This window comes from Myotis brandtii, unplaced genomic scaffold, assembly GCF_000412655.1.
Source record: "Myotis brandtii unplaced genomic scaffold, ASM41265v1 scaffold105, whole genome shotgun sequence".
NCBI classification, from domain to species: Eukaryota; Metazoa; Chordata; class Mammalia; order Chiroptera; family Vespertilionidae; genus Myotis; species Myotis brandtii.
Window position 1 is genome coordinate 5421435 of NW_005353538.1, and position 15378 is coordinate 5436812.

Below are 15378 nucleotides of genomic sequence, written 5' to 3' on the forward strand. Positions count from 1 at the left end.
GAGGTTTTCCGCCGTTTCTGACAGGTGATGTCTGCATAGGCATGTTTCTAACTGCGCATGTGATGACGAAGTTCTGGACGTTTAGGCATAGTTTCCTCGGCTAGCAACTGCTGAGTAATTGGCCCGGTTCAGTTTCTTAACAATAGCTTCACAAATGAGTTCTGCCATATAGTCAAGGAACCAATAATTCTAATCTTACACAAAATCTTTCAGAGAATAGAAAAAGAGAAAACACCTTTCAACTAATTTTAGAAGTTTAGCGAAACCCTAATTTCAAGTTTATTTATGAGAAAGAAAAACTGTAAGTTGAAATCACTCATGAACACAAGTACTAACTTCCTAAATAAATTATTGTCTAGTCAACAAACTAGCAAACATGCACATGGGGTCTACTCTGTTCTAGGCACTGGTTTAAGCATTTCGGACATATTCCTAAAGCTGACAGCAGTTCTGTGGGTTCGGTCCTATTGCCATCCCTGTTTCAACATACCAGGAGGCTGAGGCACAGAGAGGTTTAGTAACTTGCCCAGGTTACCCTGCTAGATGGTGGGACAGCCAGGTTTCATAGATCTGACTCAAGCAGTCTAACTCAAAAGCCTATTCTTTTAGTAACTACACTATGACCAGAATGGATTTATCCCAGGAATACAAGAAGACTTAACATTTAATAATCATCAATTAATATGTCATCACATTTACATATTAAAAAAGAAATACCTTCTGATCCAATCAATAGATATGTAGAGGAAAAAACTCAAGTTCAACATCCATTCATAATAAAAACAGCTCTTAGTAAACTGAGAATAGGATGGAACTTCCTTAATGTGATAAGGATTATCTACAAAAACTTGAACAAACATCATACCTTACAATGACTCATTGTAAAGCTTTCCCTTAGACTTGAGGACAGAGACAAGAATGCTAATGGTTACCAGTTTTATTCAATATTCTATTATAGTCTGGCACAGCACAGTAGATAAGGAAAATAAAAAATATAAGGATTGGAAAGAAAAAAAGATAAAACTATTATGATAAGCAGATAACAATGATGGTATGTATGGGAAATAAAAAGTAATCTATAAATAAATTACTAGAATTAATATTAGTTTAGCAAAGTTTGTGGATATAAAATCAGCATAAAAATCAAATTCATTTCTAACAGGCAACAGTTGTAAAATAAAATTTAAAACAGACTTCACTCAGAATGGCATTAGAAAATGTGAAGTATCTACGAATAAATCCAACAAAATATGTACAAGACATTGATGGAGAAAATTGTAAAATTTTATTGAAAGACATTAAAGAAGACCTAAATAAATGGAGAAATATACCACTTCATGGATTAGAGTACTCAACATTGTAAAGATGTCATATCTCTCCAAATTGATTTATAGACTCAGTAAAGTCCCAATTAAAATCCCAATAGGTTTTTGTTGGAACTTGACAAGCTGACTCTAAAATTTATATGTCAGTGCCAAGGGCCAAGAGTAGCTACTCTTGAAGAAGAAAAATAAGGTAGGAGGACTCGCTCTATCAGAAATAACACTTATTATAAAGCTAAAGTAATTAAGACTGTGTGGTATTGGCCCAAGGACTGACAAATAGACTAATGGAACGGTAGAGAGCCCATAAACACACCCAAACCTTTATGAGCATCTGATATCTGACGGAGGTGATATTCCAGCTCAGCGGGGAAAAATACCTTCCAAAGAGCAGCGCTGCAATAACTGAGTATCCATAGGGGAGAAAATAGAGTTAGAACCTCTCTCCACACTATACACAAAAATCAATTCCGGAAGATTTAAAAACTACATATGAAGGGCAAAACTCTTAGGATTTAGAGGGTAATATAGAGGACTATCTTTGTGAGCTTGGGTATAGAAAAAGATTTCTTAAACCAGATACAAAAACCAATCGTGTAAATACATGCTTTGTAAATTTGAGTATATTACAGTTAATGCCTGTTCAACCAAGGACACATTCAGATTGCCAAGAGATAAGCCAGCGTGGGAAAAGATACTAAAACACATAAAACTGACCATGGACAAGGATCCAGACTCTATACAGAAGTTCTGTGAATCACAGTGAAAATAAAGAACAACACTGAAAACCTGAACAGACCCTTTATCGGAAAGGAAATCCAAATGACAAACAAACCTACGGGAATATGTTTAATCTCATTAGTGAAATGCAAATTGCTTCACAACCATGAAACGGACAAAAATAACATCTGAGCAGCACCACGCGCCTGGATCACAGCTCTTCTCGTCTGGTGGGCGTGTGGATCGGTGCACCATTCAGGAAAACGGCCTTGACTGTGGTGTGGAGTCTGTGCACACCCTGTGCCCAGGGCATACCTGGACCGAATCGGCACCCACACATGAATGTTCTTACCATTACTGATTGCAGTAGCCCCCACCTAGAAGCAATCTAAACGTCCAGTAGAAGAAATAAATAAATTGACGTATACAGCGATGGAAATGAGCCAATTATCACTATAGATATTAAAATACCTGATTCTCCAAATGATGTGGAGTGAAAGCAGCAAGTCATAAAGAAGACCTACATTTTTATTCCATCATGTAAAGTTCAAAACAGGCAAAAGTACACAATATTATTTAGTGAAGCATAAGTGAAGAGTAAACTGTCAAGCAAAACAATGAAAGGATTGCTTAGACATCAGGACAGTGGCTGCTTCTGGGGGGGTTAGGGGGGTGCTCCCCCGAGAACGGTGCTGCTAGGATCTTCTGGGTTCTGCGTCTCAGCTTGGGGGTGGTCACCCGGTGTTCACTTTACATTACTCTCCACACACTTTGTGAATGTCTTATGCTCGCGCCTTCACATATGAGCTGCCTCACATTCACAACAAGCTCCTGCCTGTGCAGATGCAGTCCCCTTTGCATCAAACACAGATGTGACATCAGGTAGGCACTTGGTCACAGAGGTCTTCCCACGTGTCCTCTGTGAGCAGGCCCCGCACCGAGCTTCTACTCACCTTTATCCGACGGGGTTAAAGGATAACCGAGTAGCTCAACAGAAAGGTGGCAAGGATGGCGGGGAGCCCGATAGAAACTGCCACTCAAGTTTCCCTCCTCCGAGCTCCTCTTCCGGTCCTGGGAGAGGCTTTCTGTGCGCTGGGCAACCAGGCCTGCTTAGGTCAGGGGCCCGGGAGGCTCCTGGGACACTCGGACATGACGCAGACCCCAGCAGGCAGAGGCTCCTCTGACTCTCCACGGCTTCTGCTTACCTCCGAGAAGGAAGTGTGCGCCCAGGTGGACCCCAGCCAACACGGGGAGGAAGGACGCCCAGGTGCACCCCAGCCATCACGGGGAGAAGGGCGCCCAGGTGGACCCCAGCCAACACGGGGAGGAAGGGCGCCCAGGTGCACCCCAGCCATCACAGGGAGAAGGGCGCCCAGGTGCACCCCAGCCATCACACGGGGAGAAGGGTGCCCAGGTGCACCCCAGCCATCATGGGGAGGAAGTGTGCACCCAGGTGCACCCCAGCCAACACGGGAGGAAGGACGCCCAGGTGCACCCCAGCCATCACGGGGAGAAGGTTGCCCAGGTGCACCCCAGCCATCACACGGAGGAAGGGCGCCCAGCTACACCCCAGCCATCACACGGAGGAAGGGCGCCCAGGTGCACCCCAGCCATCACGGGGAGAAGGGCGCCCAGGCACACCCCAGCCATCACGGGGAGAAGGGTGCCCAGCTACACCCCAGCCATCACGGGGAGAAGGGCGCCCAGGTGCACCCCAGCCATCACGGGGAGAAGGGCGCCCAGGCGCACCTGGCGGTGGAGCCGCTGGGCCATCTCTCCCTGCGGCGTGGGGCCGGGCTCACGCAGCACAGCAGCTCCCCACTGGGCCTCTCCCCAGTTCTGGGCTCACACCAGGCCTGAGGCAGCTGTGAGCCCAGGTCAGAACCCAAGGCCAAGCCAAACGAAGCAGCCCCTGGAGCCTGAGGACCCAGCAACGGGTTCCCTGTGCTCAGTAATTAATAAAAAATAAACAAAAACACCAAGCCACGTGATGCCACAGGGCCTGCTCTAGATTTTAATGAATGCCGATGGCGCGTCCAGGGGACTCAGCTGAGCCTGATTGCAGGGAGAGGGGAGCCCTTTCTGGGAGTCCACAACCCCTTGGCTTCCTCCTTTTGTTAGGGGTCCTGCTGGCTGTGGAGAAGGAAGAAGGCTGGGCCACCAGGAGAGGGCGCTGTGTGCACACAGCTGTGCTCCACGTGGCTCCCTCCAGCAGTGCACAGCCTCACAGAACGCTGGGTTGAACCCGTGGCCACACAGGTACTGCTTCAGCCAGAAACTCTAGTTACCTGGTTATTTACACGCAGGCGTCTCCAAGTTTTAAACTGGCCACCGAATCCACTGCCCAGGCCTAAGGAGGGGAGGATACTGAGGAGGGGAAGGGCATAAGGTGGAGAACTGCTTGGCTAAAGAAGAGTGATGGGAGGAAAGAGATAGTGGGGGTGGGATGGCTAAGGGCTACTTGGAAAATAAGGCCAGTTCCATACTCCCGCCAAGAGGTGAGCAGCCACAACCCCACCCCATCACAGGTTTTCGAACTGCAGGGACATGGCATCAGGGCCTCTGGCGAGCCAGGGACGGGGCTTTGGGGTGGCAGGCGGCCAGCCTGCGGGAGATCAGCGTGTGCCCAGCAGATGTAGCAGCAAAACCCAGTGGGAATGAGCATCAGCGTGGAGCCTCCGCACACCCACGGGGCAAGGCTGAGAGCTGAGGTGGCTCCTGTGCTGTTTGGATGCTTTGCTTGGTTTCCTTCCCTGCTGGGTGGGAGGGTCCTTTGTCACATGCTTACTTACACTCAGGACCTGGTCCAGGGTCCACTGGTGTTTCTCTTGCTTCCTACTAGTCATTGTGGTGCTATCTTATATATATTTAGGATATTTGTGACTCATCATCCTGTACAAATATAAGGATGTTGCATTTCACTCTTTTCTACATCTGCTTATTATATATCTAAAAAGCATATAGTGTTATGTTCTGAGCAAAAGCTGTTTGGACCAAGATTGGATCTTTTAATTCTGTTCCTCTTTTATTGTTTCGTGTAGTTGTTGAGAAAGCATGAGGCCAGGCAATGAAACGAGACCGCGTCTGGAATGGGAAAAAGTTGAGGGTAGCTGTAGCAGCCGCCCAGGACTCAGACGGAGATGCGGAAAGCATAGGCCCTGTCTGCCTGGGGGAGCGGAGCATTCATTCAACCCCCTTTTCTCTTCTCCCTCCGTTTCCACTCTCTTTCTCCCCACCTAAGCTGCTGAGTGTCGACTCTTTATGTATAGATTTGTAAAATACGTAGTGTGGGTTTGCATGCATATGTTTTTATTTACGTCATTTTCACTTTGCTTTCAAGGCCCATTCACGCTGCTATGAGTATGTGTGGCCCACTACTTGCCACTGCACTTCTCCATGGCGGGCATGTGTCCCCCTCATTTACTTATCTACTCCCCCGGGAAGGACACCCAGGTTGCCTCTAACTCCCCAACACAATGTTTCTGTAGCTATCCATGTCTCCTCTGTGTAGACCTGTGTGAGAAGTTCTACGGGGTATATTCCCAGGAGTAGAATTGCTGAGTCATAAGCTACCCGTGTGTTTAATTTTAGTGAGGACCCCAGCAAGGCTGCATCAGTCTACATCCCACAAGTGGCACTTGTGAGCTTGGGTATAGAAAAAGATTTCTTAAACCAGATACAAAAACTCCCCTATGGATACTCCTTATGGGAGTTCCTATATCACCACACACACATACACGTTTCCAACCCTTTCCACAATTCTTGCAATTTTTTGCCAGTCTGATCAAAATAAGTGATGTACCCTTTTGAAGTTTTGCCTGTCTCGGGTTGGTTTGGAACATCTAAGCGTGGGCATTAATGAGGAAGGCTAGGTGATGTACCAAACCCCAAGTGTCAGGGGCTTTACAAAATAAATGCTTATTTTCCAGTTACATGCCCCAGGCAAGGGGCTGAGCAGTGTTTAGCTGTGTGCCAGAGAGAAGACGTGAAAGTGGTGACGCGTTACATCATCTCGGCCACAGAATATTTGCTAACTTTGGAGTTTCCTCTTCTGTTGGTTTTATCCATTGCAAACATTTCTCCCGCTCTGTCTGACTCAAGCAGGCATCTCACTTTTACGTGACCTGGTTCATCAATGTTTAGCCTATGGTTTTTGTCTTTAGAATTATATTTGTTATTTGTTTACCATCTTAACCTCTAGACTCCTCTTGAATGAAACCATCACTACCTCCATTGTCAGTTTCCCCATCGGTCCCCAATTTGAAGGGGAGTCACTTGCGAAGGCCCAGGGAAGAGGAAGGTCCCCAAAGGGGAAGTCCCACCAGAAACTATTTCTCAGCCGCCAAGTCTCCCTTCCAGCATCCAGCTTCCCCTAGTCCTGGAGACCCTCGTCTGGAAGAACTCGGTTCCCCAAATCTCCTATGCAAATAGGCAAAACTGTCCAGGAAGCTCTTCGAGCTGCCCGCAGTGCTAGGCAAGAGCCAGACCACGGAGCGTGTGCCTATTAAAAGTTGCAACATTAAAGGTGTTGTTAGAACTTTGTCAGATGCAGGAACTTTTGATCTCCCTCCCATGTTGCTTTTTTAAAAAAAATTTTTTTTTAATTGATTTCAGAAAGGAAGGAAGAGGGAGAGATAGACACATCAATAATGAGAGAGAATCATTGATTGGCTGCCTCCTGCACATCCCCCAATGGGGATCAAGCCCGAAACCCGGGCATGTGCCCCGACCATGAATCAAATCGTGACTTTCTGGTTCACAGATCCATGTTCAACCACCGAGCCACAGCAGCCGGGTTGTCATGTTGCTTCTTAACTTGGGTCTCTTGCTCATACTGTTAGCCTTCTCTACCTTTACCTGGCTACACCCTTTTATCCTCAAGACTCAACCTTAGCATTACTTCCAGGAAGCCCTCTCTCACCTCCCTCTACCCCATCCCGAAGTCTAGGTTAACACATCTCCTCTGTGGTCCCCAATATCCTACACATCTCTCACTGGACTATATGGCAATGCCAGTGGCCATTTGATGGTGAACTTTTTGGAATCCACTTCCCCTTTGTACTCCTACTACTACAGGGGACCTCACACACGCACGGCCTTCCTGGCTGTCTAGTGGACCTGATGGCTGGCTATGCCCCCTCCATTGCACTTGGCCCTCTTGCCCCAGCTTCCTGGGCTCTGGGGAGGTTTTCACGACAGCAGCCAGGCCCAGAGAAATTCCCTCCGGGGGCCAGCCAGGGTCCCTCTCCCTCGGCCTGTCTGTCATCCAGCGTGGCCCTGGAGCAGGCAGATCTGGGCTAGCTTTCCTGGGCCTGACTTCCCTGTGGAGGGGAGGGACCCTGGCTGAGTGGGAGCAGTGGAAACCAGGGTGCTCTGTGCTGGCAGTGGCCCTCCTTTTCCTGACTCCCCCGTGCAGATTCCAGCTTGAACAGGAGGGAAGGCTCAGGCAAAGGAGCAGGAGGTAGACCAGCCAGGTTGAGAGAAGAGGCTTTCCCACGCAGGCTCTGCAGATTGCCAAGACCAAGGCTCTGCTGCCCCCTTGTGTCCAGAGAGAGAAGGGTTAGGGAAACATCAAACAGGTCTCCACTGGTCTGGAGGGAGTCCTCCATGGACTGCATCCCTCCTCCTGAAGGGCAGGCAGGGGCACGTGCTCTCTCTCTCTCTCTCTCTCTCTCTCTCTCACACACACACACACACACACACACCAAGATGCCTGCCTTGTCCTCTGGGATGTGCCACCCATCCCACTTATGCCCAGTATTCCCCCAGGTCTGAGTGCCTGGAGCCTCCTTTGGAACGCAGAGGGGGCGGCGGGAACATTTCCGAGGGCTTCCCCACGGGAGGCCCACAGGCAGAATGCAAACTGGCAGGGAGCAGCCCCCTCTCCCGCAGGTTCTGCTCCCAGAGGCCTCTCCAGGCCAGTGTTGGGGAGCACGGCCACAGGGAGGGCGGCTGCGGGCTTGGCCCCTGCCCAGCCCCTGCTCGCACACCGTCCGGCGTGCAGGTCCCCATCTCGCCTGCCCATCTCAGCACCTGCCAGAGCCGCCGCCTCTGTCCTCTGCCCTACTCTCCATAGTATCACCCTGTTTATTTCCTTCTTTTATTAAAAAAAATTTTTTTTAAATCCTCACCCAAGGATATGTTTTTATTGATTTTTTTTTCTTTTTAGAGAGAGGAAGGGAGAGAGGGAGGGAAACATGGATGTGAGAGAGAAACATCGATCAGTTGCCTCCCATGTGTGCCCAGCCAGGGATAGAACCCACAACCTAGGTATGTGCCCTGGCTGGAATCGACGGCAGCCTTTGGTGTAGGCCCTACAAAATACCACGTGCGGGCGCGCACGTACAGTGCAATTGAAACTTCGTGGCCCATGCGCAGAAGTCGGTATTTTGTGGAAGAGCCGGTATTCTGAGCCCCACTCAAGGGGCCAAAGAGCTGCATGTGGCTCACAAGCCGCGGTTTTCCGAGCCGCAGTTTGCCAACCACTGGTGTAGGGGGACGACGCTCCAACCAACTGGGCCCTGTTTCCTCCTTAAGGCTCCTCAGGCTCCGGCAGTGTCCCTAGCTTGTCAGCTCTCACCTGCTTCCCTGCTCCTCCCAAGTGGAAGGAAGGCAGGGCCTTGGTGGACTCCTCAACTGCACCCCCAGATTACAGAAGAGGCCTGGCACCGGGTGGTCACTCGGTCCATGTTTCCTGATAAAGTTCCCCCAGCGTGCCTGGTGTCCTCCAGGGCTCCCACCTGGGCCGTTCCGGTCCTCCACCTGGGCACTCGCCAGCCCACCCACCCCCCTCACTGTCTGCCTGGAGCCTGGCACGTACTGTTGGTTTAAGGGCCCTTGAATCATGGCCTCTTTGTGAGCCAGTCTCCCCGCATTAGGCAATCCCTTCTGCGTGCCTCACCTCCCAGAACACTGCTGTCACCACTGCCTGTGGCCGAGCAAGGGCAGGGGTTGAGTCACATTATGCTCACATTCCCATGCCTGGCAGATGCTAAGTAAATATTTACTCATGAACTTGAATTACCCCTGGAGGCCCTGAGCTGCCTTCTATCCCCCCACCCCCTCCTCTCAGAGGGAGCCCACCCTGCAGGCGAAGGAAGCATCTCTCCACTCCCCCAGGTTTGCCCTCTTGGCTGCCTCTTCCTCCGGGAACCTTCCCCCGTGATCCCCGTCACCGCTCCTCTCCCAGCACATCTGCCTGGTAGTGGTGTCCGGGCTGCTCAGTGGGTGCTTACAAAGTGTGTTGCTTACAACTTCAGCACGTTGTGAGCCCTTTCTAGATGCTAGCCGCGTCTTGCACGCGTGGGGTCTGACTCCCAGACACAGTGCCCACCTGTCGTCGACCCACAAAGTCATGTGGTAACTTGGATATCATGTAGAGGAGCCAGTAGCTCCCCAGTGTGAATGCCTGTGTGACTCTAACAGGACCCCGAAGCACCCACCCCAGGCTGCACCCACGCTGCACACGGGGCAGTGGAGCACTGGGCAGCCCAGCCCTGGGGGAGCACCTGCCCTGGCACCCTCCCCCTTGGCCCACCACCTGCTCCTTTGCCTTATGTTCCCCAGCCAGTTCCAGCATCCTGGCCACACACCCCGGAGCCCTCCTTGGACGGGTGTTGACACAGCTCTGGATCTACCTATGCAGGCGGCTCCTGGTAGCGAACCCCCGATCTGATCCCAGCCTCCGGGAGGCAGCCTCACCTGTCACTCCAGTGGTGGGACTGCAGATAGGGCTGGCCCACCCTCTACTACCATCACGCACACACACATGTGCACATGCCCACATATACACACAAGAACATACACAGATGCACACATGGGGTAGAATGTGATCAAGGGCAACTGTGTTTAGCGTGAGGGGCAGAAAGGTTCTGACACGCAGTCCATGCCCGCTTTGCTCAGGCATCAATAAATATTTGTTGAACGAATAAATGACTTGCTTTCCCATGTCCCACCCCCATCATCGTCACTGCTCGGGCACTCTCTGCCCACTTGGCACGCTGGCCCTTTTACCGCGCCAGGTGACCTGTGTGTTAGCGGTGCCCTCAGGAACAGGGGCCCAGCCTTTGGACCCAAGTGTCCTCAGTTTTCTTTTCCTTCTTCTTCTTTTTTTTTTTTTAATTCTCACTCAAGGACATGATTTTATTGCTTTTAGAGAGTAAGGGGGTGGGGTGTGAAGAGACAGAGAAACATCTATCAGTTGCCTCCCATACATGCCCTGACAGGGGATCGAGGATCGAACCAACAACCTAGGTATGTGCCCTGACTGGGAACTGAACACACAACCTTTTGGCTTCAGTTTTTCTTGAAGTTCCCCAAACATAGCCTGTTGTTTCCCCTCGGGGTCTCGGCACATGCTACTGGCAATTCCCGCCCTTCACCCCACCCACCCTATTCCTCTGCCAGGCTTAGTCTTGGTCCCCCTTAGAGTCACTCATCTGCTGCTCCTTCCACCAGAAAGTCTTTCCCAAGCTCCCCATCCATCCCAAACTGGTCTAGGTGGGCTGCATGGGACAAAAAAATAAAAGGAAAACAACTTCTCTACCTCTGTTTAGAATTGCTTGTCACATACATATAAGCTCAGCCCAAACTTATACACACAGCATTGCACATGTAGTTATTTACCAAGTGCATTCACCAGACCCTGGGGAGAGGTGTTATTATTTCCATTTCAGAGTGGGGTGCTGAGGCTCTGAGATATTATGGCCCCCCTAAAGGCACAGAAGCAGCTAGGCCAGAGAGCCGAGGAACAGGGGTGAAGTCTGAGGGGCGAGTGAGCATAGACGCTGGGCAGCTCCAAACATAGGGGATCTTGGGGCTCCACTCCCTTCCCTCCATACAGCCCCAGAAGCCTGCAAAACTAGGGGTGGCACAACTCTATTTCTCTGGTCCAACTCTCTTCCCCAACTCTGAGCCATTCGTGGAATCCTATATAATAAAAGCCTAATATGCTAAGTGTCCAGTTGTCTGGTTGGCCATTCAACCAATCAAAGTGTAATATGCTAATGATATGCTAAGGCCGCTCAACCGCTCACTATGACGTGCACTGACCACCAGGGGGCAGACAGTCGACTGGTCGACCAGCCTCTATTATGTACACTGACCACCAGAGGGCAGACGCTCTGACTGGTAGTTTAGCTTGCTGCTGGGGTCCAGCTGATCAGGACTGAGTGAGACAGGCCGAACAGCCCTGGAGCCCTCCCATGGTCCCTCCCCAGCTGGCCAACCTCCCCCATCCTTCCCTGGCCCCGATCATGCACTGGTGGGGTCCCTCAGCCTGGCCTGTGCCCTCTCGAAATACAGGCTGTGCACCGGGCCTCTAGTATATTATAAACCCCTCTGTTTGAGGTAAACTTCCCTATTTACCTGGCAATCATCTATAATAATAAAAACATAATATGCTAATTAGACCGGATAGCCAAACGACCATCCAGATGTCATTCCGGATAAAGTCACTGCAGCAGGGGCCGAGGCAGAGGCAGTTAGGGGCAATCAGGCAGGCAGGCGAGCAGTTAGGGGTGATCAGGAAGGCAGGCAGAGTGGTTAGGGGTGATCAAGCAGGCAAGTAAGTGGTTAGGGGTGGTCAGGCAGGCAGGTGAGTGGTTAGGGGTGATTAGGCAGGCAGGCAGAGGGGTTAGGGGCAATCAGACAAGCAGTTAGGGGTGATCAGGCAGGTAGGCAAGAGGTTAGGGGCGATCAGGCAGGCAGGCAGGTGGGCGATTCAGAGCCAGTGGTCCCGGATTACCAAACAGTGCAGGCCGGGCTGAGGGAACCTCCCCACCCTCCATGCATGAATTTCATGCACCGAGCCTCTAGTGTATAATAAGACTCTAAAAGCCTTTGCTGGTAAGGGTTCTAAATAAAACCAACTAAATACAGAGGAAATCAAATGAGGTGGCACAATGACAGCAGGAGTTCTGCCCTGTGCCTCCTGCTCCTTCTGAGTCTGCCGTCTCAGTCCCTCCTCTGGGCCATGAGGAAAAACGTTTGTTCAACCTCCTCCCACAGGAAATTTCTCCCCCAGGGGCAGTGCAGAGACCCGGCTGTCCCCAGCCCTGTAGAAGCTGGCCTCAAAGCCCAGGTGACCCCTGGGCCCGAGCAGGGTTCTGAGTAGCCCCAGGGCAAGGCAGCAGCCTGGAGGCACAGGGAGGAAGTGAGGCCTCCCACAGGGGCCACTCTTTCCAATGTCACACTTGAGCCCTGCAGACAGCCCCCTAACTACGTCTCCTGCTCAGCCCCCTTGTCTCTGGAAGAGGGAAGAGTGGCTTGGTCATGCTCATCACGTGTGATGTGTACATCACTCCTGGCCATTCTTTGCCTTTCACACAGGCTTCCAGAATAGCAGGCCACTGGTTTTATGGACAAAGAAACTGAGTCTCAGAGAGACACACCATGAAGCCAGCTGTTGACAAAGTGAAGCCTAGGACCTGCCTACCCTGTGGTCAGTACGCGTTCCAGCCGCAGGCTCCTTCGGCAAGGTGCTCCTGGTGTTCGCCCCTCTCTTTCTGCTAGGCCCACACTGAACACAACCCAGGCAAGTGCAGGGAGGCAGAGGGAGTCCGCCTGGAATCAGCCAAGCGAGACTACGGAGCAGCTCAGTAGCCTTTGCTGGCACATCCAGTTTCTCCATTTCCTCTCCCCGACCTCAAATTCTCTTCTCACCTATACCTGATCTCAGCATGTGGGGCTCCTTCCTACTGAGCTATGAAGAAGGACTAGCACTTAAGGCTTCCTCTTTCCAGTTCTATAGTTTAAAAGTCATAGTCTTAAGCAAAAGGAATAGGACGTAATGGACAGCTGCAGCCATCTTATCTAACTAGGAAGAGGGCTGTTTGGGGAGTGGAAGTGTGTGTGTGTGGCGGGGCGGGGGGGGGACCTTCCTGGTGCCCTGACATCACACAATGTAAGTAAATTCTGTTCTACCTGGAGGTTGTAACCAGAACAACAAGGGCACTAGCCAATCAGAATGGACGCCTGCTATGACCCACCAGTTGGCCGCTGGGCCTGGTTTACATCACGTGGGCTCACACCGAGGCCTTCTGGGTAGACTTTTGTGACAGTTCCCTGCTGGCTCCCAGGCTGTCTCTGGCCATCTATTCCTGGTGCCTCCTTTGGTCCTCACAGATCTCAGGTCTCACTTTTCCTACTTCTTCTTGGGGCCACACTGACTTTCTTCCTTCTCAGTCTCCACCTGCTCTCTTCCTTCTTAGTCTCCATTTCCACATGAACCTCACGGAAAATGCTTGATGCAGAGAGGTCAACGAGTGTCAGGAATCCATGGAGATCCAACTCCAACAACACACCAACCTCCTCCCCCAAGCACTGGAGACAGGCAAACACCCCGGGCATGTTCCTCGGCCGTTTCCCAGGGTCTTGTCGGTAGTCGGCAGCAATGATCTCCTCGAAAGACTTGCAGGCCGAGAGCCGCTGATAAATGGTGGGCCCGGAGCCAATGCCCATCAGGGCTTTTCTTCCCCGTCCCCTGCTTTAGAACAGGGGCATTCTAACCCATCAGGACCAAAGCTGGGCTCTGGGGCCATACTTTCCAGGCTCTACTCTCTCCACCCCCCTTGGAGAGGCTGCAGGGAGCAGACCCCCTGGGCCTGTCACTCCAGGATTAGGATGCTGGCCTGCGCGAGCAGCCGCAGGCACCGCTTTGCACAGTCCCCACACTGGGAGGGGGAGTTAGCAGGAGAGCCTGTTGGGGAGGGTGGCGTTTAGAGGGCCAGCTTTGTCCTTTCAACGGCCAGAGAAGGAAGCTGGCCACATTCCTGCGGACACGGGTTTCCCGATTCCAAGCACTTTTCCCTGAAGTGCACTGTGGCCCGTGAGGCCACCTGTAATGCTCCAAAGATCCATTAGCAAATATTTCTTGAGAACCAGCTGTCTTTCAGGAAACTTGCTTGGCAGTGCGGGGGCTGTGGGGAAATGTAGGGCCTGCTCAGTGTGTGTGGCCTCCCCCTCCTGTCTCGCCTTCTCTCCAGCCAGGGAGAAACCCGGTTGACATGAAATATCCGTGGGGTTGGGACCCTGGCAAGGGGCTTCCCAGGTAAACAGCAAGACAGCGAGGGGAGGAGCTGGTGGGCCCAGGGGTCCGGCCCAGCTGCCGACTCCGTCCGCTCCTTTGGTCCTGGGGTCTGCTGCCTCACGGTGGCCCGTGTTTGGGGTGTATCTGTAGGGTCTGGTGGCAGATAAATTGAGGTTGACATCAAGAGTTTAAGAAAATGTGATAGCAGAACATTTTAGTGGGACATTCTAGCTATTGTGTTGTATTCTCCTGTGAAAATCATGGAAACACGCCCATTATTTGGTTTTTACGGTCCAGCCTGCCTAGCACTAGTTTCCCTGGAGGCGAATCTGAGAGCCACCCCACCCGCAGTGAGCCACGGGGAGGGGGCAGGGGGTGTCAGGCCAAAGAACAGAGGCTTTGGACCAAGGCTTCCTACACGTTCTGGCACCCCTGCAGCTTCTTTTGCTGGGGACAGGGGAGACTGCCTGCCCAGGACCTTCAGAGACCACGGCTCTTAACTCTCTGGCAGGAGACAATCTTGACCTTGAAGACCTCAGGCACTTCGAGGGGGTCCCCCGTGCACCCTCCATCAGGGGTCCCTGAACCCTTCCTGCCAGGCAGCTCAATGCACCCCCAAGGTCCAAAGTGCCTGCCAGCCATCTGGCCACCCCCACCCCAAACCCACCTCAGGGTGGAAGGAGACCAGCATCTGATTTAAGAGCAGGAATTCATCACCCAAGGGACTCTGGCCCAACTCGAAGCGGCCCAGGTAAGCTGTGGGTCAGAGCCCACCTGACAGAGGGCAGGCGCCATGGATTCCCGAGGAGCCTGGAGAGCAGGAAGCTCTGCCCGGAGAGAGCAAGCAGTCTGGTTCCCCGGGCCCTTCTTCTCCATGGCCGCGGGCTCAGCCATGCCCAGCCCTTCCCGATGGCCGCAGGTGAAGACCAGCCAAGGAAAGATGCTCCCTGAGCCCTCCTCCCCTCGGCCATGCACCTCGGCCACACGGCCTCCTCCCACCCCCTCCCCAGCTCCCTCCCAGCAGCTGTCACCAGCTTCTGCCCAACCCCGCCCCAGCTTCTCAGGGGCATTGGCTTGTCTAGAAGGGTTTCTGGTTTCTTCTGCTCTACTGCACTGCGTCCCCTGCTACAGTGGTCTCGCAAATATTTAGAAAGCAGCCTAATTTTTATTTATTTTTAAAAAACATGGAAGAAGCCTTTAATTATACTCTGATTGCTCACATACAGTATAAAATATTTACTCTGCTAAATAAATACGACATTATTGCAAATGGAGCTAACCCCCCCTACCGCCCCCCCGCCTCCCGCA